At 44.0% G+C, this 27,386-nt stretch overlaps 1 protein-coding gene across 2 annotated transcripts in view; it reads left to right on the plus strand.

Annotated features, from left to right (window-relative positions):
* The first annotated feature begins 23,272 nt into the window (after positions 1–23,272).
* The window catches only part of scel (sciellin), a 62,720-nt gene continuing 58,606 nt past the window's right edge, over positions 23,273–27,386 (plus strand). For both annotated transcript variants that reach the window (XM_041868816.1, XM_041868817.1), the window contains exon 1: positions 23,273–23,380. The gene's annotated coding sequence lies outside the window, so the exon portion shown is untranslated. The remainder of the gene's footprint in view (positions 23,381–27,386) is intronic.

Genomic DNA, 27,386 nt, shown 5'->3' on the forward strand with positions numbered 1-27,386 from the left:
CTGGGTCATAAAGGAAAAAGAGACAGACACCAGGTGTGCAGGGCAGAACACAGGTTTATTCCTAAACTGGGCTATTGTTCAGGCCACAGCCCACGCCGCTAAATTCCGAAAGTACACAAATATACCATGTCAACTTAAGGGTCACCCTCATAGGAGCAGATCAGGGTCCCAAACAGAAGAGAGAGAGATGAGACAGTAACCCCTATTTATGCATTTCAAAACCTCGCAGGATTACCCATCATACCCCCCCAACCTTTCTGTCTGTCCTGGCATATTTAACCCCTGCTGGCACCCACGAGAACAATAACACACCCACGAACACAGAACACAATACCGGGTCGTTACAATATTATACATGGATAATAAAGACCACTTGTAACTAACTATACCCTTGACTGGCCACAAAGTGCTGACGCTAGGAGCCAATCCGCTCTCCATGTCCATGGGTTAAGGTTGCAGAGAGAGAGGTGAGAGAGAGAGAGAGAGAGAGAGAGAGAGAGAGAGAGAGAGAGAGAGAGAGAGAGAGAGAGAGAGAGAGAGAGAGAGAGAGAGAGAGAGAGAGAGAGAGAGAGAGAGAGAGAGAGAGAGAGAGAGAGAGAAAAAGAGAGAGAAAAAGAGAGAGAAAAAGAGAGAGAAAAAGAGAGAGAAAAAGAGAGAGAAAAAGAGAGAGAAAAAGAGAGAGATTGTCAGCTGAGGAAGCCAAACATTCCCAAAGGGTCTTCAATGAACCACTGCTAGCCTCAACTCTGCTTCAGGGATGGTTAAAGAACGGAGGGATGCTCAGTCAAGAGTGACAAAATGACGAGCTGGACTGGGATAAGATGACAGCCAATTACCATCAACACTTCCAGGAGCCGGGCTTTATATGGCTGCGTTGTCTATGGTTGGACTGTCTGCTAAATTGCAATGTCAGGGGAGCCACCACAAGTGGTGAGTGACCATAATCCAGTTTGCTTCCATTCTGCTCCTGGGGTTCATGTACAGGTTCTGTTCCAGCCCAGTACTAATTCAGCGCCATAATATTAAAGTTAAGGTTGCAAAGGGAGGGAATACCACTAGTAATTTTCTAAATGTAAAAAACTACCATATTTTGGGGAAAATGTTCATGTAAAAGATTAATAAATTAAAAATGTCTTTATATGAAAAATACAATCACAAAGTAAAACATTATCCTAAATATAACTCCTCAACTTAGTGAATACTGTTGTTGTAATAATTTATGAGGGTTACAGAATGGAATATACTTGATCTATTTTTGTATTTATTTTTATTTTACTATGCCAATATTAACCTCATACAACCATCCGGAAGTCTCTTGAGTGTGTGCAATCAGTCTGTTATTTGAGGCTATGTCAATATGGGCGTGTTCCTCTGTCCAGGCGTTGCTGACACATGCCAGATCTTACAACGCCTGGATAGGTATTTTACACATCAACTAACCACATCATGTGTTATAGCAATCTGGTGCTCGACGGCACAGTCGATGACGTGGCACGCAACCATTTATTTTAATTTTTTGCAGACGCTCTTATCCAGAGCGACTTACAGCTAGTGAGTGCATACATATACTGGCCCCCCGTGGGAATCGAACCCACAACCCTGGCGTTGCAAGCGCCATGCTCTACCAACTGAGCTACACGGGTTGTTGCGTGCAATGTCTGAGCAAGGAAACACGACCAATGATTGCATGCAACGTCATCAACTGTGCAGTCATGCACCAGATTGCTTTAACATATGATGTGATTAGTTTATACGTAAAATACCTATCCTGTTTTAAGATCTAGCATGTGTCAGCAACGTCTGAGCCGGGGAACACGACCAACATGTTAAAGCAATCTAGTGCATGCAAAATTTGAGCAGGGAAACATGACCAATGGTTGTGTGACATGTCTGAGCAGGGGAACACGCCCTATATCTTTGTTGGAAAGTTTATGGGGCTTAGTCAATAGTTGTAAGAGTTGCAGAGTTATTGCAAATTACGTCATTATTGATTAGATGTTTGTTTTTTCATTAATTAGGCTATTTTCTCCTGAAACATACACTCAATGGTAAGTTTATTAGGTACACCCATCTAGTACCGGGTCAAATCCCCCTTGCCTCCAGAACAGCCTGAATTTTTCGGGGCAGGAAAACATTCCCCACACCATTACACCACCGCCACCAGCCTGTACCGTTGACACCAGGCAGGATGGGGCCATGGACTCATGCTGCTTACGCCAAATCCTGACTCTGCCATCAGCATGACGCAACAGGAACCGGGATTCGTCGGACCAGGCAATGTTTTTCCACTCCTCAATTGTCCACTGGAGCCGCTTCTTCTTGCTTTTAGCTGATAGGAGTGGAACCCGGTGTGGTCGTCTGTTGCAATAGGCCACCCGTGACAAGGGCCGACGAGTTGTGTGTTTCGAGATGCCATTCTGCACACCACTGTAGTACTGCACCGTTATTTACCTGTTTGTGGCCCGCCTGTTGGCTTGCACGATCCTTGCCATTCTCCTTCGACCTCATCTACGAGCTGTTTTCGCCCACAGGATTGGATGTTTTTTCATGTGCCTGGACAGCCAATAAATTGGCAGATGCAAACAGATTATCATCTTTAGCAGACAACAGTTCTTGAGGGCTTGAACAAAAAAAGCTGTTTGCAATTTTGTTCATGCTGGTGAACCGATGTTTACAGTCCCTTATCTCTGGTTTATCATGGCAAACATCATTCAAGACTAAGTTTAAATTGTGTGCAGCGCAATGGACATATTATGCACAATGTCTCAGGAAAGACTGTTTGGGTTGGCAATACTCAGTATAGAACACAGTCGGGCCCGCAACCTGGATGCACAGACAGTGTTACGTGGAGTGGAACAGGGGAACCCAAGAGCAGACTCAGATGAGGAGACGGATGAAATAACTAAGGTATTTATTGAGACACAGGGGGGAGATGGAGTGCAGGTCAGGGGAAACTGCTGGAAACCAGGTGCGGAGGCTGCGGCTGGAGCGAGGGGGGTTGAGACAGGGTGAGCAGGTCCGGAAGGGAATCCAAGGGAGTAGTAGAGTGAGGAATCCAGGACAGAGTAGCAGGATGACGAGACGAGGGACTGGAGACAGGGACCAGATTCAGAGCGGGCAGAACTGTAGCGAAGAGGAAAACAGCATCAGGCAAGGAAAACAGGCACAATAGGATAACAGGATCTGAAATTAAAATGTAAATAAATGTAACAAACGGCTAGAACCGTAGACTGACTGAGCAGAGATTACGATCTGGCAGTGTGGAAGTGGCAGGACTGAGTATTTGTAGAGGTCTTGATTATGGAACAGGTTGCAGCTGGTGGGGTTCTGCTCCGACTCCAGCACACTTGTCTCCGCCCACACAATCACACACACACACACAGAGAGAGAGAGAGAGAGAGGGAGAGGGAGAGAGTACTGGGGGAGTGTGGCAGGTCAAGGAGACACAGGATGAGCAGTAGAAGGCGTTGCAGGAGCAGATGTGACAGACAGTGGTGAAAACATTTGCATACAAAAAAGGACTTCAGGACACCAGGGGAGTCTCTCAAGTTGGATTTAACTTAATTTACCTTGAATATTGAAGTCAATTTGTGTAGGCTATTAGCCAGACAAAACCCGCTGAGTTCAACAATAAAAAGTGGCAGAATTTATCCTCAAACCGACTACTTTTTTCCTAATTGTTAGGCTATTTGATGTGTAATTTTTATAAAAAGTTTATAAATAGCAGCTAAATACGTTATATAGCTATATACAGTCGTGGTCAAATGTTTTGAGAATGACACAAATATTCATTTTCACAAAGTCTGCTGCCTCAGTTTTTATGATGGCAATTTGTATATACTCCAGAATGTTATGAAGAGTGATCAGATGAATTGCAATTAATTGCAAAGTCCCTCTTTGCCATGAAAATGAACTTAATCCCCCAAAAACATTTCCACTGCATTTCAGCCCTGCCACAAAAGGACCAGCTGGGTGGTGCTTCAAAAAATTGTTCTGCCTCTGTTAACCATGGTTACCTGCAAGGAAACACGTGCCGTCATCATTGCTTTGCACAAAAAGGGCTTCACAGGCTCAAGAACTTCAAGGAGAGAGGTTCAATTGTTGTGAAGAAGGCTTCAGGGCGCTCAAGAAAGTCCAGCAAGTGCCAGGATCGTCTCCTAAAGTTGATTCAGCTGCGAGATCGGGGCACCACCAGTGCAGAGCTTGCTCAGGAATGGCAGCAGGCAGGTGTGAGTGCATCTGCACGCACAGTGAGGTGAAGAGTTTTGGAGGATGGCCTGGTGTCAAGAATGGCAGCAAAGAAGCCACTTCTCTCCAGGAAAAACATCAGGGACAGACTGATATTCTGCAAAAGGTACAGGGATTGGACTGCTGAGGACTGGGGTAAAGTCATTTTCTCTGATGAATCCCCTTTCCGATTGTTTGGGGCATCCGGAAAAAAGCTTGTCCGGAGAAGACAAGGTGAGCGCCACCATCAGTCCTGTGTCATGCCAACAGTAAAGCATCCTGAGACCATTCATGTGTGGGGTTGCTTCTCAGCCAAGGGAGTGGGCTCCCTCACAATTTTGCCTAAGAACACAACCATGAATAAAGAATGGTACCAACACATCCTCTGATTGCAACTTCTCCCAACTATCCAAGAACAGTTTGGTAACGAACAATGCCTTTTCCAGCATGATGGAGCACCTAGCCATAAGGCAAAATCGATAACTAAGTGGCTCGGTGAACATCAACATTTTGGGTCCATGGCCAGGAAACTCCCCAGACATTAATCCCATTGAGAACTTGTGGTCAATCCTCAAGAGGCAGGTGGACAAACAAAACCCCACAAATTCTGACAAACTCCAAGTATTGATTATGCAAGAATGGGCTGCCATCAGTCAGGATGTGGCCCAGAAGTTAATTGACAGCATGCCAGGGCGGATTGCAGAGGTCTTGAAAAAGAAGGGTCGACACTGCAAATATTGACACTGTCACGGTTTTGGCCGAGGCTGCTCCTCCTCCTTGCTCGGGCAGGCTTCGGCGGTCGTCGTCCCCGGAGTACTAGCTATCACCGTTTGATGTTTTCGATGTTTGTTTGGTTTTGTCTTTTGTGTACACCTGTTTCCTTTTTGGTTGATTATGTCTCCTATAAGTTTCTCGTTTTGTTAGTCATGTGTTGTGTGTTATTGTGCGCCTGTCTACTGGTGCGGCTCGTCATTTTGTATTGTTGTATATTCCGGTCGTCGCACTGTATGGTTTCGTGCGCCTAGGATTATTTGTGTTTTGCGCATTGTTGCGCATAGTCTGCCTCCTACGTTGTTGAGGCCAGAGTCTGTTTATTTTTGTGTGTTCAGTAAAGTCGGTTGGACTTAGCTTCTGTGTCCTGCGTGTGACTCCTCCACCACATCCACATCAGCCAGTTCTGACAGACTCTTTGCATAAACTTAATGTAATTGTCAGTAAAAGCCTTTGACACTTATGGAATGCTTGTAATTATACTTCAGTATACCATAGTAACATCTGACAAAAATATCTAAAAACACTGAAGCAGCAAACTTTGTGAAAACCAATACTTGTGTCACTTTAAAAACTTTTGACCACGACTGTATAGTACACTTCATAATGAAACAATCCCTTACAAGCTAGTGTTTTGAGGGTGGGCTGACTGTATTATTTGGCATTAATAGACTGGTTTGCGCACAACTTTCTATCCAAGCTGGGACAGAGCATGAGGACGGCTCATGTCATGCAGGTTCAGGTAGCCTACACAGAACATATTCGAACAAATAACTCAGACCTTGCGGGGGGTCCAGAGAAACTGCTTACGCCAGTGACCATGCTCAAAGTTGCTTAGGTCACTCGTTTTGCCCATTCTAATGTTCAATCGAACAGTAACTGAATGCCTCGATGCCTATCTGCCTGATTTACAGTGCATTCGAAAAGTATTCAGACCCCTTGACTTTTTCCACATTTGGTACGTTACAGCCTTATTCATAAATCTACACTCAATACCCCATAATATCAAAGCAAAAACAGGTTTTTAGGAATTTTAGCAAATGTATTTAAAAAACTAAAAAGGTATTCAGACCCTTTACTCAGTACTTTGTTGAAGCACCTCTGACAGCGATTACAGCCTTGAGTCTTCTTGGGTATGACGCTACAAGCTTGGCACACTTGTATTTGGGGAGTTTCACCCATTCTTCTCTGCAGATCATCTCAAGCTCTGTCAGGTTGGATGGGGAGTGTCACTGCACAGCCATTTTCAGGTCTCTCCAGAGATGTTCGACCGGGTTCAAGTCCGGGCTCAGGCTGGGACATTCAGAGACTTGTCCCGAAGTCACTCTTGCATTGTCTTGGTTGTGTGCTTAGGGTCGTTGTCCTGTTGGAAGGTGAACCTTCACCCCAGTCTGAGGTCCTGAGAGCTCTGGAGTAGGTTTTCATCAAGGATCTCTCTGTACTTTGCTCCGTTCATCTTTCCCTCGATCCTGACTAGTCTCCCAGTCCCTGCTGCTGAAAAACATCCCCACAGCATGATGCTGCCACCACCATGTTTCACCCTAGGGATGGTGCCAGGTTTCCTCCAGATGTGATGCTTGGCATTCAGGCCAAAGAGTTCAATCTTGGTTTCATCAGACCAGAGAATCTTGTTTCTCATGGTCTGAGAGTCCTTTAGGTGCCTTTTGGCAAACTCCAAACGGGCTGTCAGGAGTGGCTTCCGTCAGGCCACTCTACAATAAAGGCCTGATTGGTGGAGTGCTGCAGAGATTGTTGTCCTTCTGTAAGGTTCTCCCATCTCCACAGAGGAACTCTGGAGCTCTGTCAGAGTGACCATTCGGTTCTTGGTCACCTCCCTGACCAAGGCCCTTCTCCCCCGATTGCTCAGTTTGGTGGCCAGCTCTAGAAAGAGTCTTGGTGGTTCCAAACTTCTTCTATTTAAGAATGATGGAGGCCACTGTGTTCTTGGGGACCTTCAATGCTGTAGAAATGTTTTGGTACCCTTCCCCAGATCTGTGCCTTGACACAATCCTGTCTCGGAGCTCTACGGACAATTCCTTTGACCTCATGGCTTGGTTTTTGCTCTGACATGCACTGTCAACTGTGGGACCTTATATAGACAGGTGTGTGCCTTTCCAAATCATGTATTGAATTGAATTTACCACAGGTGGACTCCAATCAAGTTGTAGAAACATCTCAAGGATGCACCTGAGCTCAATTTCAAGTCTCATAGCAAAGGGTCTGAATATCTATGTAAATAAGCTAGTTCTGTTTTTTATTTTTCTATATATTAGCAAAAATGTCTAAAACCCTGTTTTCGTTTTGTCATTATGGGCTATTGTGTGTAGATTGATGAGGAAATGTTTTATTTAATCCATTTTAGAATAAGGCTGTAACGTAACAACATTTGGAAAAAATCTAAGGGTCTTAATACTTTCCGAATGCATATATAGCAAGCCACGGCCACGTTACTCACTGTCTGTAGGAGCTAACCATTTCGTGTACCTATAACCTGACCACTGAGTGAATCTACTAGAAATCTACTAGAAAATCATGGACAACATGGACACAGATATAAATATACTGCTCAAAAAAATAAAGGGATCTCTAAAATAACACATCCTAGATCTGAATGAATGAAATAATCTTATTAAATACTTTTTTCTTTACATAGTTGAATGTGCTGACAACAAAATCACACAAAAAGTATCAATGGAAATCAAATGTATCAACCCATGGAGGTCTGGATTTGGAGTCACCCTCAAAATTAAAGTGGAAAACCACACTACAGGCTGATCCAACTTTGATGTAATGTCCTTAAAACAAGTCAAAATGAGGCTCAGTAGTGTGTGTGGCCTCCATGTGCCTGTATGACCTCCCTACAACGCCTGGGCATGCTCCTGATGAGGTGGCGGATGGTCTCCTGAGGGATCTCCTCCCAGACCTGGACTAAAGCATCCGCCAACTCCTGGACAGTCTGTGGTGCAACGTGGCGTTGGTGGATGGAGCGAGACATGATGTCCCAGATGTGCTCAATTGGATTCAGGTCTGGGGAACGGGCGGGCCAGTCCATAGCATCAATGCCTTCCTCTTGCAGGAACTGCTGACACACTCCAGCCACATGAGGTCTAGCATTGTCTTGCATTAGGAGGAACCCAGGGCCAACCGCACCAGCATATGGTCTCACAAGGGGTCTGAGGATCTCATCTCGGTACCTAATGGCAGTCAGGCTACCTCTGGCGAAGCACATGGAGGGCTGTGCGGCCCACCAAAGAAATGCCACCCCACACCATGACTGACCCACCGCCAAACCGGTCATGCTGGAGGATGTTGCAGGCAGCAGAACGTTCTCCACGGCGTCTCCAGACTCTGTCACGTCTGTCACGTGCTCAGTGTGAACCTGCTTTCATCTGTGAAGAGCACAGGGCGCCAGTGGTGAATTTGCCAATCTTGGTGTTCTCTGGCAAATGCCAAACGTCCTGCACGGTGTTGGGCTGTAAGCACAACCCCCACCTGTGGACGTCGGGCCCTCATACCACCCTCATGGAGTCTGTTTCTGACCGTTTGAGCAGACACATGCACATTTGTGGCCTGCTGGAGGTCATTTTGCAGGGCTCTGGCAGTGCTCCTCCTGCTCCTCCTTGCACAAAGGCGGAGGTAGCAGTCCTGCTGCTGGGTTGTTGCCCTCCTACGGCCTCCTCCACGTCTCCTGATGTACTGGCCTGTCTCCTGGTAGCGCCTCCATGCTCTGGACACTACGCTGACAGACACAGCAAACCTTCTTGCCACAGCTCGCATTGATGTGCCATCCTGGATGAGCAGCACTACCTGAGCCACTTGTGTGGGTTGTATACTCTGTCTCATACTACCACTAGCGTGAAAGCACCGCCAGCATTCAAAAGTGACCAAAACATCAGCCAGGAAGCATAGGAACTGAGAAGTGGGCTGTGGTCACCACCTGCAAAACCAGTCCTTTATTGGGGGTGTCTTGCTAATTGCCTATAATTTCCACCTGTTGTCTATTCCATTTGCACAACAGCATGTGACATTTATTGTCAATCAGTGTTGCTTCCTAAGTGGACAGTTTGATTTCACAGAAGTGTGTTTGACTTGGAGTTACATTGTGTTGTTTAAGTGTTCCCTTAATTTTTTTGAGCAGTGTATATAGGAAAAAAATAAGAAAGATTTAAAAATATTATTAAAAATAAATTACCAATATTGCCATAGATTTCCCAAATTCATGAAAATGTCAGTAACTTTGATGAATTACCTGGAGTTTTGCAACCCTAATCAAAGTGTTAATAATGATACACTATTCTTAGTCATAACATGGATGGTTTACGCTCAAAGGGTTGTGCACGCTTTTGTTCATGCCCAGTACTAATTCAGTACCATCATTTCAAAGCGTTCATATTGATATCTACTACCTTTATTCATAACATAACATGGATGCATTACACTCAAAGGGTGGTGTGATATGGTATGATGTATCGATGATCATGTTGGTAAAAAGATGTGAAATTAACATGTCACACCGCATTAAGAGGGGGTAATGGCATATACTATCAGAGGTGTTTATAGCTGTTATATGAAACAGGCTGTGCTGTTTCACACTTAGCCATTTCTCCCTTTCTCTTACCAGTTGTCAGAGCTTTTTATTGTAATAGAAGGCTTTGGACTATGTCAACTCCTCAACACTCTGTTTTTTATTGGTCAATAAACGAGATCACCTGAGATCATGTAGTGCTGAGGAATTATGTGGTACGCTACCGTAAGATACCTATGATCAGTGTTTTCATTTTTACAATGGCACCATCTAGTGTCATTTATGCACTATTGTGAAACATATTCGGAGAAACCTTGAGCATTTTTCATTACTTTTTTCGATTACTTATCTTTTGTAGATTTTCAGTTGGGAGCGTTTGAAGTGAAAAATCTCCCTATCACAGTTACTTTGAGTTAATCTGAGTAGAAGTTGCATAAGAACAAAGGTCTAAGATCAATTTACCCTTCACATAATCCTGACCTCAATTATTAGGGAGGAGACCTTAGATCAGTGTCTAGGACTAGGAGCAACTGCTTAATTCTCAGTCAAAGTTCACCCTGTGCCTCTACAATGAGCTGTTTACAGTTAGTGCATTCCTCTGTCGTCGTCTGTAGTTACTCTATGGGAGGGTGCACTACAAATCACGTCCCCTCCTCTGTCACACCCTCCCGTGCTATGCACATTTCTTCATTCCTTCTGTCTGCTACAAAGGGCACTTGAGGCACTCCCAACAACCAAGCTAACGATGAGTGACGTGCATTCAATTCAACGTTCAAGTCTGACTCTGCTTTTCACCTGAATGTCTTTCCAATGAGTGTATGAAAAACCACACCTAACCTAACAACCCTCATTCCTGTCTGATTGTAAGATAGCTCTAATGAGTTATCTTTTAACTTATACTGTATGTGTCCTAACACAACTTAATTTTATTTTTTATTATATTTTTATTTCACCTTTATTTAACCAGGTAAGCCAGTTGAGAACAAGTTCTCATTTACAACTGCGACCTGGCCAAGATAAAGCAAAGCAGTGCGATAAAAACAACAACACAGAGTTACATATGGGGTAAAAAAAACATAGAGTCAAAAATACAACAGAAAATATATATACAGTGTGTGCAAATGTAGCAAGTTATGGAGGTAAGGCAATAAATAGGCTATAGTGCAAAATAATTACAATTAGTATTAACACTGGAATGCTAGATGTGCAAGAGATTATGTGCAAATAGAGATACTGGGGTGCAAAAGAGCAAAATAAATAACAATATAGGGATGAGGTAGTTGGGTGGGCTAATTTCAGATGGGCTGTGTACAGGTGCAGTGATCGGTAAGGTGCTCTGACAACTGATGCTTAAAGTTAGTGAGGGAGATAAGAGTCTCCAGCTTCAGAGATTTTTGCAATTCGTTCCAGTCATTGGCAGCAGAGAACTGGAAGGAATGGCGGCCAAAGGAGGTGTTGGCTTTGGGAATGACCAGTGAGATATACCTGCTGGAGCGCAGACTACGGGTGGGTGCTGCTATGGTGACCAATGAGCTAAGATAAGGCGGGGATTTGCCTAGCAGTGATTTATAGATGGCCTGGAGCCAGTGGGTTTGACGACGAACATGTAGTGAGGACCAGCCAACAAGAGCGTACAGGTCACAGTGGTGGGTAGTGTATGGGGCTTTGGAGACAAAACAGATGGCACTGTGATAGACTACATCCAATTTGCTGAGTAGAGTGTTGGAGGCTATTTTGTAAATGACATCGCCGAAGTCAAGGATCGGTAGGATAGTCAGTTTTACGAGGGCATGTTTGGCAGCATGAGTGAAGGAGGCTTTGTTGCGAAATAGGAAGCCGATTCTAGATTTAACTTTGGATTGGAGATTCTTTATGTGAGTCTGGAAGGAGAGTTTACAGTCTAACCAGACACCTAGGTATTTGTAGTTGTCCACATACTCTAGGTCAGACCGGTCGAGAGTGGTGATTCTAGTCGGGTGGGCGGGTGCCAGCAGCGTTCGATTGAAAAGCATGCATTTAGTTTTACTAGTGTTTAAGAGCAGTTGGAGGCTACTGAAGGAGTGTTGTATGGCATTGAAGCTCATTTGGAGGTTTGTTAACACAGTGTCCAATGAAGGGCCAGATGTATACAAAATGGTGTCGTCTGCGTAGAGGTGGATCTGAGAGTCACCAGCAGCAAGAGCGACATCATTGAGAAAAGTGTCGGCCCAAGAATTGAACCCTGTTGCACCCCCATAGAGAATACCATAGGTCCAGACAACAGGCCCTCCGATTTGACACACTGAACTCTATCTGAGAAGTAGTTGGTGAACCAGGCGAGGCAGTCATTTGAGAAACCAAGGCTATTTAGTCTGCCAATAAGAATGCGGTGGTTGACAGAGTCGAAAGCCTTGGCCAGGTCGATGAAGACGGCTGCACAGTACTGTCTATTATCGATCGCGGTTATAATATCATTTAGGACCTTGAGCGTGGCTGAAGTGCACCCATGACCAGCTCGGAAACCGGATTGCATAGCGGAGAAGGTACGGTGGGATTCGAAATGGTCGGTGATCTGTTTGTTAACTTGGCTTTCAAATACTTTCAAAAGGCAGGGCAGGATGGATATAGGTCTGTAGCAGTTTGGATCTAGAGTATCACCCCCTTTGAAGAGGGGGATGACCGCGGCAGCTTTCCAATCTCTGGGGATCTCAGACGTTATGAAAGAGAGGTTGAACAGACTAGTAATAGGGGTTGCGACAATTTCGGCAGCTAGTTTTTGAAAGAAAGGGTCCAGATTGTCTAGCCCAGCTGATTTGTAGGGGTCCAGATTTTGCAGCTCTTTCATAACATTAGCTGTCTGAATTTGTGTGAAGGAGAAGCGGGGGGGGCATGGGCAAGTTGCAGCGGAGGGTGCAGAGTTGGTGGCCGGGGTAGTGGTAGCCAGATGGAAAGCATGGCCAGCCGTAGCAAAATGCTTGTTGAAATTCTCGATTATTGTAGATTTATCGGTGGTGATAGTGTTTCCTAGCCTCAGTGCAGTGGGCAACTGGGAGGAAGTGCTCTTATTCTCCATGGACTTTACAGTGTCCCAAAACTTTTTGGAATTAGTGCTACAGGATGCAAATTTCTGTTTGAAAAAGTTAGCCTTTGCTTTCCTGACTGCTTGTGTATATTGGTTCCTAACTTCCCTGAAAAGTTGCATATCGCGGGGGCTATTTGATGCTAATGCAGTACACCACAGGATGTTTTTGTGCTGGTCAAGTGCAGTCAAGTCTGAGGAGAACCAGGGGCTATATCTGTTCTTAGTTCTGTATTTTTTGAATGGGGCATGTTTATTTAAGATTGAGAGGAAATTACTTTTAATGAACAACCAGGCATCCTCTACTGACGGAATGAGATATATATCCATCCAGGATACCTGGGCCAGGTCAATTAGGAAGGCCTGCTCGCTAAAGTGTTTTAGGGAGCGTTTGACAGTGATGAGGGGTGGTCGTTTGACCGCGGACCCGTTACGGACGCAGGCAATAAGGCAGTGATCGCTGAGATCCTGGTTGAAGACAGCTGAGGTGTATTTAGAGGGTAGGTTAGTCAAGATTATATCTATGAGGGTACCCATGTTTACGGATTTAGGGTTGTACCTGGTACGTTCGTTGATAATTTGCGTGAGATTGAGGGCATCTAGTTTGGATTGTAGGATGGCCGGGGTATTAAGCATATCCCAATTTAGGTCACCAAGCAGTACGAACTCTGAGGATAAATGGGGGGCAATCAATTCACATATGGTGTCCAGGGCACAGCTGGGGGCTGAGGGGGGTCTGTAGCAAGCGGCAACAGTGAGAGACTTATTTCTGGAAAGGTGGATTTTTAGAAGTAGAAGCTCAAACTGTTTGGGCACAGACCTGGATAGTATGATAGAGCTATGCAGGCTATCTCTACAGTAGATTGCAACTCCACCCCCTTTGGCAGTTCTATCTAGATGGAAAATGTTATAGTTGGGGATGGAAATTTCGGAATTTTTGGTGGCCTTCCTAAACCAGGATTCAGACACTGCTAGAACATCAGGGTTGGCGGAGTGTGCTAACGCAGTGAATAACTCAAACTTAGGAAGTAGACTTCTGATATTTACGTGCAAGAAACCAAGACTTTTGCGATTACAGAAGTCAGCAAATGATAGCGCCTGGGGAGTAGGAGTGATACTGAGGGCTGCAGGGCCTGGGTTAGCCTCTACATCACCAGAGGAACAGAGGAGGACTAGAATAAGGATACGGCTAAAGGCTTTAAGAACTGGTCTTCTAGTGCGTTGGGTACATAGAATAAAGGGGGCAGATTTCCGGGTGTTGTAGAAAAGATTCAGGGCATTATGTACAGACAAGGATATGGAAGGATATGAGTAAAGTGGAGGTAAACCTAAGCGTTGGGTAACAATGAAAGAGATAGCATCACTGGAGGCACCAATTGAGTCGGTCTCCGCATGTATGGGGGTGGGACAAAGGAGCTATCTAAGGCAGGTTTAGCTGGGCTGGGGGATCTACAGTGAAATAGTACAATTAGAAATAACCGAAACAACAATAAGCTAACCATGTTTGGGCTGAGGCTAAACATAAACAGGATGTAGTACCGTAAAAAGGAACAGTCCAGCAGACATCAGCTGTATAGCTGAGTTATCATAAGGTCCGGTGAACAGCAATAGGATAGTTCGGAGGCTGCTAAAGCACTAGCGAGTAAGAGGCCACGGCTAGCGTGTGCTAGCGGGCCGGGGCTAGCAGATGGAATCTTCGTGGTCGACGTCGTAACCACATCAGACGATTTCGTCGGCAGACCAGTCGTGTAGGATCGGCGGGGCTCCGTGTCAACACTAGGTGGTCCCGTCCGGTTGACAGAGAGGTAGATAGCCGGGAGATGGGCCTAGCTCAGGATGATTAGCCAGACCACAGCGTCCATTTTGTTGCAGCTAGCTGGTAGCGATGAATCCGGAGTTAAAGGTCCAGTGATTCAGTGATTCCGGCAGAAAAACTGATATGTTCTGGGTCGATAACGCGCTGTGCAGACTGGCCGAATAATAGTCCAGACTAGAGCTGGCTGGTGAGTGGTGCAGGCCACGGACAATGGTGAAAAAACCGCTAACGGTAGCTGATAGCAAGTAGCTAGTTAGCTGGCTACTCCCGTCCGGTAGACCTAGAGGTAGATATGAGCCTGGCTCTAGGCTAGCTCGAGGCTAACTGGTGCTTGCATCGGGGGCAGTGGTGATTAGCCAGACAGCAACATCCATTCGGTTGCGGCTAGCTAGTTGCGATCCGGTGATTAATGTCCAGTGATTAAATTAATCCCGCAGAAAAAAATCCAATGTTCTGGGTGAAATACCGCTAACTGTGGCTAATAGCAAGTAGCTAGTTAGCTGGCTAGCTAGTTTCAACTGGAGATTCTAGATAAAAGGTAAGTCAATAATAGAATCCGTTCCACATTGAGTGAGGCGGGTTGCAGGAAAGTATATTTTGTAGAAGGATGAAAAGTCTGATAGGGAAATATGTACGAAAAATACAAAAAAAACAGGGTATTTACAGGCTATTTACAGACACACGACAAAAACAGAACTGCACTACTACGCCATCTTGGTTGATAATTTGATATGAGGCATTGGTATTTATGGTGTGACATGGGAGCTGTCTTTTTTGTTTTATATCCAAATTATACAGCAGGAGTAAAATAAGTACCCAGCCAGCACTTTTGGTTTCTTGGAAGTTGTGGGAACGTATCTTTTGGGAAATTTCACCTGTTCTGGGAACGTTTATTTTTAGGTTGCAGTGACGTTCTGAGAACATTTTACTCTGGTTCCTTTAACATTTTCCTGGGAGGTTTTATTAAAGCTCTGAGAACGGAAAATATAGGTTATCTGTTTTGATAATGGCGCCGGGGGGATGGCTGCCGTTTTACAGACTCCTAACCAACTGTGCTATTTTGTTAGTTTTTTTGCATTGTTTGTAACTTATTTTGTAGTTAAAGTTGCTGCTACCGTCTCTTATGACCGAAAAGAGCTTCTAGACATCAGAAAAGCGATTACTCACCTCGAACTGGACAAATATTTTTTATTTAATGAGTCCGACGCAAAGGATATACTGCTCTCCAGAGAACAGGCCCAAATCCCTGTCATTTGCGTGAAGAAAAGGCGGAGATACAGAGGGAGAAGGTCGGGGTGCGTTGTTAGGATTTATAGGCGAGTGAGTAAATCGCCATTACCATCGGTTCTATTGGCCAATGTGCAATCACTGGAAAACAAACTCGATGATCTACAGTCACGACTATCCTACCAACGGGACATTAAAAACTGTAATATCTTATGTTTCACCGAGTCGTGGCTGAACGACGACACGGATAATATAGAGCTGGCTGAGTTTTCTGTGCATCGACAGGACAGAGCAGCTACGTCTGGTTAGACGAGGGGTGGGTGTGTGTGTCTATTTGTCAATAACAGCTGGTGCGCGATGTCTAATATTAAAGAAGTCTCAAGGTATTGCTCGCCTGAGGTAGAGTACCTCATGATAAGCTGTAGACCACACTATCTACCAAGAGAGTTCTCATCTATATTATTCGTAGCTGTCTATTTACCACCACAAACACAGAGACATATACAAAGCTCTCCCTCGCCATTTGGCAAAGATGACCATAATGTCTTTCCTCCTGATTCCTGCTTACAAGCAAAAACTAAAGCAGGAAGTACCAGTGACTTGCTCAATATGGAAGTGGTAAGATGACGCGGATGCTACGCTACAGGACTGTTTTGCTAGCAAAGACTGGAATATGTTCCGTGATTCATCCAATGGCATTGAGGAGTAAACCACCTCAGTCACCGGCTTCATCAATAAGTGCATCAACAAAGTCATCTTCACTGTCACCTTATGTACATATCCCAACCAGAAGCCATGGATTATATCTGCACCGAGCTAAAGAGCTGACACTTTCAAGGAGCGGGACATTAATCCGGACACTTATAAGAAATCCCGCTATGCCCTCAGACGAACCATCAAACGAGCAAAAAATCAATACAGGACTAAGATTGAATCCTACTACACCGGCTCTGACGCTCGTCGGATGTGGCAGGGCTTGCAAACTATTACAGACTACAATGGGAAAACCAGCCGCGAGCTGCCCAGTGACGCCAGCCTACCAGACGAGCTAAATGCCTTTTATGCTCGCTTCGAGGCAAGCAACACTGAATCATGCTTGAGAGCACCAGCTGTTCCGGACGACTGTGTGATCACGCTCTCCGTAGCCGATGTGAGCAAGACCTTTAAATAGGTCAACATTCACAAGGCTGGGGGGCCAGACGGATACCAGGCAACAGTTTGGAGAAAGCCCTCTCTTGTTTCAGCATGACAATGCCCCTGGGCACAAAGCGAGGTCAATACAGAAATGGTTTGTCGAGATTTGTGTGTAAGAACTTGACTGGCCCGCACAGAGCCCTGACCTGAACCCCATCAAACACCTTTGGGATGAATTGGAACGCCGACTGTGAGCCAGGCCTAATCGCCCAACATCGGTGCCCGACCTCAATAATGCTCTTGTGGCTGAATGGAAGCACGTCCCTGCAGCAATGTTCCAACATCTAGTGGAAAGCCTTCCCAGAAGAGTGGAGGCTGTTATAGCAGTAAAGGGGGGACCAACTCCATATTAATGGCCATGATTTTGGAATGAGATTTTCGACGAGCAGGTGTCCACATACTTTTGGTCATGTAGTGTAAGTGGCCTGGACAATTTCCTTCCTATTAACAAAAGTCAGACATGATTTGTTTCTGTAAAAGAAACCAACTTCACCTTCTTCACCATCTCAGTGACATGTTTTTTAAATGACAGTTTGCCATCAAGCTAGACACCAAGATTTGTGGGAAGGATCTCGCTCAATTTGTGTACCGTTCATATTAATCATTAGTAAATAATTTAAATCTGGGTTATGGGACCTAGAAAAAAGCATGCGTTTTGTTTTGCATTTAGCACTAACTTTAGATCCAGTAGTGACCTCTGCAGTGCTTGAAATTCAGACTTCAAATGTGAAAAGGCTTGGTCAACCGATGAAGCAATGGAATACAACACTTTATCATCTGTATACAAATAAATATATATATATATATATATACACTACCATTCAAAAGTTTGGGGTCACTTAGAAATGTCCTTGTTTTCGAAAGAAAAGCAACATTTTTGTCCATTAAAATAACATCAAATTAATCAGAAATACAGTGTAGACATTGTTAATGCTGTAAATGTCTATTGTAGCTGGAAACGGCTGATTTTTAATTGATTAATTTTTTTATTATTTTTATTTCACCTTTATTTAACCAGGTAAGCCAGTTGAGAACAAGTTCTCATTTACAACTGCGACCTGGCCAAGATAAAGCAAAGCAGTGCGATAAAAACAACAACACAGAGTTACATATGGGGTAAAAAAACATAAAGTCCAAAAATACAACAGAAAATATATATACAGTGTGTGCAAATGTAGCAAGTTATGGAGGTAAGGCAATAAATAGGCTATAGTGCAAAATAATTACAATTAGTATTAACACTGGAATGCTAGATGTGCAAGAGATTATGTGCAAATAGAGATACTGGGGTGCAAAAGAGCAAAATAAATAACAATATAGGGATGAGGTAGTTGGGTGGGCTAATTTCAGATGGGCTGTGTACAGGTGCAGTGATCGGTAAGGTGCTCTGACAACTGATGCTTAAAGTTAGTGAGGGAGATAAGAGTCTCCAGCTTCAGAGATTTTTGCAATTCGTTCCAGTCATTGGCAGCAGAGAACTGGAAGGAATGGCGGCCAAAGGAGGTGTTGGCTTTGGGAATGACCAGTGAGATATACCTGCTGGAGCGCAGACTACGGGTGGGTGCTGCTATGGTGACCAATGAGCTAAGATAAGGCGGGGATTTGCCTAGCAGTGATTTATAGATGGCCTGGAGCCAGTGGGTTTGACGACGAACATGTAGTGAGGACCAGCCAACAAGAGTGTACAGGTCACAGTGGTGGGTAGTGTATGGGGCTTTGGAGACAAAACGGATGGCACTGTGATAGACTACATCCAATTTGCAGAGTAGAGTGTTGGAGGCTATTTTGTAAATGACATCGCCGAAGTCAAGGATCGGTAGGATAGTCAGTTTTACGAGGGCATGTTTGGCAGCATGAGTGAAGGAGGCTTTGTTGCGAAATAGGAAGCCGATTCTAGATTTAACTTTGGATTGGAGATTCTTAATGTGAGTCTGGAAGGAGAGTTTACAGTCTAACCAGACACCTAGGTATTTGTAGTTGTCCACATACTCTAGGTCAGACCCGTCGAGAGTGGTGATTCTAGTCGGGTGGGCGGGTGCCAGCAGCGTTCGATTGAAGAGCATGCATTTAGTTTTACTAGTGTTTAAGAGCAGTTGGAGGCTACTGAAGGAGTGTTGTATGGCATTGAAGCTCGTTTGGAGGTTTGTTAACACAGTGTCCAATGAAGGGCCAGATGTATACAAAATGGTGTCGTCTGCGTAGAGGTGGATCTGAGAGTCACCAGCAGCAAGAGCGACATCATTGATATACACAGAGAAAAGAGTCGGCCCAAGAATTGAACCCTGTGGCACCCCCATAGAGACTGCCATAGGTCCAGACAACAGGCCATCCGATTTGACACATTGAACTCTATCTGAGAAGTAGTTGGTGAACCAGGCGAGGCAGTCATTTGAGAAACCAAGGCTATTTAGTCTGCCAATAAGAATGCGGTGGTTGACAGAGTCGAAAGCCTTGGCCAGGTCGATGAAGACGGCTGCACAGTACTGTCTATTATCGATCGCGGTTATAATATCGTTTAGGACCTTGAGCGTGGCTGAAGTGCACCCATGACCAGCTCGGAAACCGGATTGCATAGCGGAGAAGGTACGGTGGGATTCGAAATGGTCGGTGATCTGTTTGTTAACTTGGCTTTCAAATACTTTCGAAAGGCAGGGCAGGATGGATATAGGTCTGTAACAGTTTGGATCTAGAGTGACACCCCCTTTGAAGAGGGGGATGACCGCGGCAGCTTTCCAATCTCTGGGGATCTCAGACGTTAAAAAAGAGAGGTTGAACAGGCTAGTAATAGGGGTTGCGACAATTTCGGCGGCTAGTTTTAGAGAGAAAGGGTCCAGATTGTCTAGCCCAGCTGATTTGTAGGGGTCCAGATTTTGCAGCTCTTTCAGAACATCAGCTGTCTGAATTTGTGTGAAGGAGAAGCGGGGGGGGCATGGGCAAGTTGCAGCGGAGGGTGCAGAGTTGGTGGCCGGGGTAGTGGTAGCCAGGTGGAAAGCATGGCCCGCCGTAGCAAAATGCTTGTTGAAATTCTCGATTATTGTAGATTTATCGGTGGTGATAGTGTTTCCTAGCCTCAGTGCAGTGGGCAGCTGGGAGGAAGTGCTCTTATTCTCCATGGACTTTACAGTGTCCCAAAACTTTTTGGAGTTAGTGCTTCAGGATGCAGATTTCTGTTTGAAAAAGTTAGCCTTTTGCTTTCCTGACTGCTTGTGTATATTGGTTCCTAACTTCCCTGAAAAGTTGCATATCGCGGGGGCTATTTGATGCTAATGCAGTACGCCACAGGATATATTTGTGCTGGTCAAGGGCAGTCAAGTCTGAGGAGAACCAAGGGCTATATCTGTTCTTAGTTCTGCATTTTTTGAATGGGGCATGCTTATTTAAGATTGAGATGAAAGCACTTTTAAAGAACAACCAGGCATCCTCTACTGACGGAATTAGGTCAATATCCATCCAGGATACCTGGGCCAGGTCAATTAGGAAGGCATGCTCGCTAAAGTGTTTTAGGGAGCGTTTGTCAGTGATGAGGGGTGGTCGTTTGACTGGGGACCCATTACGGACTCAGGCAATAAGGTAGTGATCGCTGAGATCCTGGATGAAGACAGCGGAGGTGTATTTAGAGGGTACATTTGTCAGGATGATTTCTATGTTTACAGATTTTGGGTTGTACCTGGTAGGTTCGTTGATAATTTGTGTGAGATTGAGGGCATCTAGTTTAGATTGTAGATTGGCCGGGGTGTTAAGCTTATCCCAGTTTAGGTCACCAAGCAGTACGAACTCTGAGGAAAGATGGGGGGCAATCAATTCACATATGGTGTCCAGGGCACAGCTGGGGGCTGAGGGGGGTCTGTAGCAAGCGGCAACAGTGAGAGACTTATTTCTGGAAAGGTGGATTTTTAGAAATAGAAGCTCAAACTGTTTGGGCACAGACCTGATGGTATGATAGAGCTCTGCAGGCTATCTCTACAGTAGATTGCAACCCCACCCCCTTTGGCAGTTCTATCGAGATGGAAAATGTTGTAGTTGGGGATGGACATTTCTGAATTTTTGGTGGCCTTCCTAAGCCAGGATTCAGACACTGCTAGAGTGTGCTAACGCAGTGAATAACTCAAACTTAGGGAGGAGGCTTCAGATGTTAACGTGCAAGAAACCAAGGCTTTTACGGTTACAGAAGTCAACAAATGATAACGTCTGTGGAATAGGAGTGATACTGGAGGCTACAGGGCATGGGTTAACCTCTACATCACCAGAGGAACAGAGGAGGAGTAGAATAAGGATACGGCTAAAGGCTTTAAGAACTGGTCTTCTAGTGCGTTGGGTACAGAGAAAAAAATGTGTAGAATAGATTCAGGGCATTATGTACAGACAAGGATATGGAAGGATATGAGTACGGTGGAGGTAAACCTAAGCGTTGGGTAACGATGAAAGAGATAGCATCACTGGAGGCACCGATTGAGTCGGTCTCCGCGTGTATGGGGAGTGGGACAAAGGAGCTGTCTAAGGCAGGTTGAGCTGGGCTGGGGGTTCTACAGTGAAATAGTACAATAAGAAATAACTGAAACAGCAATAAGCAAGGCATATTGACATGGGAGAGAGGCATAAAGCAATCACAGGTGTTATTCGAGAGAGCTAAGACAACAGCTGGTAATGGCGACAAAGTTTGTGCTGAGGCTAAACATAAACAGGATGCGGTACCATATAAAGGAACAGTCCAGCAGGCATCAGCTGTATAGCTGAGTTATCATAAGGTCCGGTGAACAGCAATAGGAGAGTTCGGAGGTAGTTCGGGGGCTGCTACAGCACTGCCGAGCAAGAGGCCCGGCTTGCGTGTGCTAGCGGGCCGGGGCTAGCAGATGGATCTTCGTGGTCAACGTCGTAACGGGAAGCCTGTTGAAACCACATAAGACAATTTCATCGGCAAACCAGTCGTGTTGGATCGGCGGGGCTCCGTGTCAACACTAGGAGGTCCCGTCCGGTTGACAGAGAGGTAGATAGCCGGGAGATAGGCCTGGCTCGAGGCTAGCTCAAGGCTAACTGGTGCTTGCTAATGGGCAATGGTAATTAGCCAACGACAACAGCCATTTGGTTGCAGCTAGCTGGTTGCGATGATCCTGCGCTAGGGTCCAGTGATTCCGGCAGAAAATCCGATATGCTCTGGGTCGATAGCACGCTGTGCAGACTGGCCGACAAATTGTCCAGGCTAGAGCTAGAGCTGGCTGGTGGGTAGTTCAGGCCACGGACAATGGTGAAGACGCTAACGGTGGCTAATAGCAAGTAGCCATTCGGTTGCAGCTAGGCTAGTTTCAGCTTAAGATTCTTGATGAAAGTTATAAAGAAATAATAGAATCCTTTCCACGTTGGGTGAGGCGGGTTGCAGGAACGTATATTAAGTGAAAGAATGAAAAGTAAAATTGAGATATATATATATACAAAATAGACAAAAAAATAAAAAACTGGCTATTTACACAAGGACACAGAAAAAAACATGACCGCACTGCTACGCCATCTAGCATGATTCCATATGTATTATTTCATAGTTCTGATGTCTTCTACAATGTAGAAAATAGTAAAAATAAAGAAAATCCATTGAATGAGTAGGTGTTCTAAAACCTTTGACCGGTACTGTAGATATAGTAAGTAATTATTATCCTACAATGAATTGATGCTAGTGCCACTACTAACGCACAACATATCTGGTATCTGTATGTCTTGCCTCACAAGATGGGCTAATGATAGTTAATTACGTTGATGACAGGTGTTCAAATATCTTGTGTGATATAAAACATGAAAAATGCTCCATAGACACGCACACCCACTGTAGGCCTATGCTTCTCATACATTCCTGTTGAAGCAACAGCTGGTGGCCTTTCTCTGTGAAACCCCAAACAATACATAAAGAGAGAGAGAGAGAGACAAAGAGAGCAAGAGAGAGAGAGAGAGCAAGAGAGAGAGAGAGTGTGAGAGAGAGAGAGAGAGAGAAAGACAGCGAGATAGAGAAACAAAGAGAGCAAGAGAGAGAGCAAGACAGAGAGAGAGAGAGAGAGAGAGAGAGAGAGAGAGTGAGAGAGAGAGAGAGAGAGAGAGAGAGAGAGAGAGAGAGAGAGAAAGACAGCGAGATAGAGAAAGAAAGAGAGCAAGAGAGAGAGCAAGACAGAGAGAGAGAGAGAGAGAGAGAGAGAGAGAGAGAGAGAGAGAGAGAGAGAGAGAAAGACAGCGAGATAGAGAAACAAAGAGAGCAAGAGAGAGAGCAAGACAGAGAGAGAGAGAGAGAGAGAGAGAGAGAGAGAGAGAGAGAGAGAGAGAGAGAGAGAGAGAGAGAGAGAGAGAGAGAGAAAGACAGCGAGATAGAGAGAAAAAGAGCGATGTCTCTCTGAGGCCACACCCTCGGGTGGCATTGGCCAGTTTGGTGTCCCCTCCCTGGAGGTCAAAAACAGGGATAGAGAATAAAGAAAGGCGTAATAACAAGTGACTAAACTAGTGACTGAGAGACGTGTAAGAGCACCTAGGCGCTAGTCAAACTTTTGAATATCTGTCGCATGAGCGGACCAGCTTTCAGCTTCTAGGGGTATGTAGCCTGTCTCTCTGCCAAATAATATACGCAAAGTCAGTGTTTTGATTCAGTAACATAATAGAGAGAAGGCTGGAGGTATGTAAAGACAAATGTATGTTTAGTTTTTCATATTTCTCATATCAGAGAGGACTTGTATGTATGTTGTTAGTAGTAATATATGCTGTTGTGTGAAGATAATGTGCTATGAGGAAAAAGTATGTTGTATTGAATGAGTAAGAATTGAAAGTATTGAATGAATATGTTCACAAAATGATCTGCATGTGTGAATGTATTTGTCAGGGCATTAAAATGGGTTATGAGAATTCTGTCATGAATAGGGTCTTATATATGGACTATAAATAACGATATGTACATATTTTTACATTGACATGAAATGTGAAAATATACTCTCATTTATAAAAATGGAATAGTGCTCTATAGACACTGAGATAATGCCTATTGCAAAGCTTTTAAAAAATCTCTATATTCATCATGTGAGCTGTTCAAGCCTTAATCAATCTCAAATCATAGCAGCAGTCTGTTCTTACCTCATGTGAAATGTAGAATGGGGCATCCTTATGGTTAGAATGTTTGGAAATCTGATCCGAGTGTATTATCAGTTGTCAAGCTTAGATGCTGGGTTTCCTATCCTTGTTGTTTAAAACTGGGAATGGTAAACTAACCTAGTCCCAGATCTGTCTGTGATGCTGTCTTGCCAGGCATGACAATGACCATATGAGTTGGCAATACAGAACAAACAGGATACTTTTTCTTTCTAAAGTTATGAAGCACTGCCGGAGTCTACTCTCGATCTCAGTGCCACCTCTATATTGACATTAGCTGTATGAGTCACAATAACCAATCCATCAATCACTATCAAATAATTGGTGGTTATAAAAGATTAACAGTAGTTTATATTTATTACTATTCCTGCTCCTTCGAAAATGACAGCTATTGGCCAATAGGCAGATACAGAGCCATATATTGAGAATTATATGGCTCTGGGCAGATACTGTACTTCCCAGCTCAGATACTCAGGCTTGCTAATGAAAGGCTTGCTAATGTTTTGTCAAGGTTGTGCTCGCACCTCATAGTGTGGGTGTTAGTGGGAGAGAGTATAATCCTTATCATGAATGGCCCGAGGAATGTTGCTTATGTGCAGCTCTGTGTTCTTCTGTCAAAGGTGTGTATAGGAAAGGTGTGTTGTGGAGGGTGTGTCTGTGTCTCACTCTATGGGGGCAGAGCAAGATGGACAGGTTTGCGGGCTTAACTGATGAGTCAGGGGTGAGAGAGCACTGGCAGTTGGCACTGTTGCTATAACAACATAGTGTGGGCAAGGGTGGTTGTCTAAAGAGCAAATTCTTCCTATGTCGGCATACTACAGTACAGACAGATAGTTTGGCCTGTCGTGTGTGAGTGTTGTGTAGTGGGGCTGGGTCATGTTACAGCAAAATGAACCATTTCCATTGTCTCTGGGTCATTCTTGAACTGGGGTGGCATTTGCATCCATTTGCAACCCATTTATGAAAATCCTCAGTTAGCAAAAAGTTGAAAAAATTACCCTGATCTTGGTTTCCGTTTCCGGTGGCATGCATTGAAACGTGGCTTTCTCATGGCCTTCTTTTGCAAAATAATTCTGAATTAACAGACTTATTTTAAAATAATTATCAACATATAACACTATATTAAGGTGTGTGACATTCACTGTATTACAAGGAACAACTAGCAGGTCTATTTCGCTCCAGCAGCTAGCATAATCTGTCCATTCACAATTCACCTGTGGTAAGATGGCAGCTCTCAACATGCGACAACAGAAAGAGTTGGCCACTACTATTCGAGAGATTGCTATTACTCTTTCCAAAGTGAAGACAGAACTTAATTTATTGATAAGACAATTACATGGTAATCGAGCTATGCAGTAATGATCAATTAGTTGATATAGAAACTATTGAATCTCAAACCGGGGAATTACTATCAGAATTACTATCATTTTTTAAATTATTTGAGCAGCATATTGTTAGAAATAACTGAATTCCATCTGGTTACTGGAACAGACATGAATGCCATTTTGGACAAATCTAATAAGCCCAACCACAATCCACATGCAACCAAGGCTCTGCAGCATATACTCTCTGATTACAACCTCATTGATGCCTGGCGAGCATATAATCCTAAAGCAAAAGAGTACACTTTCTACTCAAACAGGCATAAAACATTCTCACAAATCAATTTTATACTATTATTTACACCTCTATTTTCATTAATCAAGAAAATAGAAATGTGACATATGAACATTACAACAAAGTCCTATATTCTGTGATCAATTTGAAATTGAACTAAATTAATTCATAATGATCAACAAATATTCAGTCGTTGACCCCTATGGGATGCCACCAAAGGTTTTATAAAAAAATAATGCAACTGCATTTGCATCTGGGTTGAATAAATCACAATTAAAGAAGATATCAGAATTGGAAATGTTGTAATCTGTGTTAGAGCGTTCTCAACAACGGACCAGATAGCTATTACTCTTTCCAAACTGGGATTGGTAAATGTACTAACCTGGTCCCAGATCTGTCTGTGCTGCTGCCTTGCCAGGCCATATGAGTTGGCAACACAGCACAAACAGGATACTTTTTCTTTCTAAAGTTATAAAGCACAGCTGGAGTCCTTTGCTAGGAATCAAACTGATTACGCATTAGAAATGAGTAACACAACAGAATCTACTCTCGATCTCAGTGCCACCTCTATATTGACATTAGCTGTATGAGTCACAATAACCAATCCATCAATCACTATCAAATAATGAATGGTTATAAAAGATTAACAGTAGTTTATATTTATTACTATTCCTGCTCCTTCGAAAATGACAGCTAGCCATATACATGTAGAGAGAGTTATATGGCTCTGGGCAGATACTGTACTTCCCAGCTCAGATACTCAGGCTTGCTAATGAAAGGCTTGCTAATGTTTTGTCAATGTTGTGCACGCACCTCATGGTGTGGGTGTTAGTGGGAGAGAGTATCATCCTTATCATGAATGGCCCAAGGAATGTTACTGATGTGCAGCTCTGTGTTCTACTGTCAAAGGTGTGTATAGGAAAGGTGTGTCGTGGAGGGTGTGTCTGTGTCTCACTCTATGGGGGCAGAGCAAGACGGACAGGTTTGCGGGCTTAACTGGTGAGTCAGGGATTAGAGAGCACTGGCAGTTGGCATTGTTGGTACAACTACATAGTGTGGACAAGGGTGGTTGTCTGAAGAGCAAATTCTTCCTATATCGGCATACTGCAGTACAGACAGATAGTTTGGCCTGTCGTGTGTGAGTGGTGTGGGGCTGGGTCATGTTACAGCAAAATGCAAAATGTCCATTGTCTCTGGGTCATTCTTGAATTGGAGTGGCATTTGCATCCCATTTGCAACCCATTTATGAAAATCCTCAATGATAAAAAAATCACCATGATCTTGGTATCCGATTCCGGTTTTATGCATTGAAACGTGTGGCTTTCTCGTGGCTATCTTTTGCAAAATAACTATTTATTTTCAAATAATTATCAACATATAACACTATATTAAGGTGTGGGATGTTCACTGTATTACAAGGAACAACTAGCAGGTCTATTTCGCTCCAGCAGCTAGCATAATCTATCCATTCACACTTCACCTGTGGGAACATGGCGGCTCTCAACACGTGACAACAGAAAGAGTTGGCCGCTACTATTTGAGAGATTGCTATTTCTCTTTCCAAAGTCAAGACATAACTTAATTTATTGATAAGACAATTACATGGTCATCGTTTACTGGCCAACAAGCTATGCAGTAATGATCAATTAGTTGATATAGAAACTATTGAATCTCAAACCGGGGAATTACTATCAGAATTACTATCATTTTTTAAATTATTTGAGCAGCATATTGTTAGATATATAATCCTAAAGCAAAAGAGTACACTTTCTACTCAAACAGGCATAAAACATTCTCACAAATCAATTTTATACTATTATTTACACCTCTATTTTCATTAA

Source organism: Coregonus clupeaformis, chromosome 40 (genome assembly GCF_020615455.1).
Source record: "Coregonus clupeaformis isolate EN_2021a chromosome 40, ASM2061545v1, whole genome shotgun sequence".
Lineage (NCBI taxonomy): Eukaryota > Metazoa > Chordata > Actinopteri > Salmoniformes > Salmonidae > Coregonus > Coregonus clupeaformis.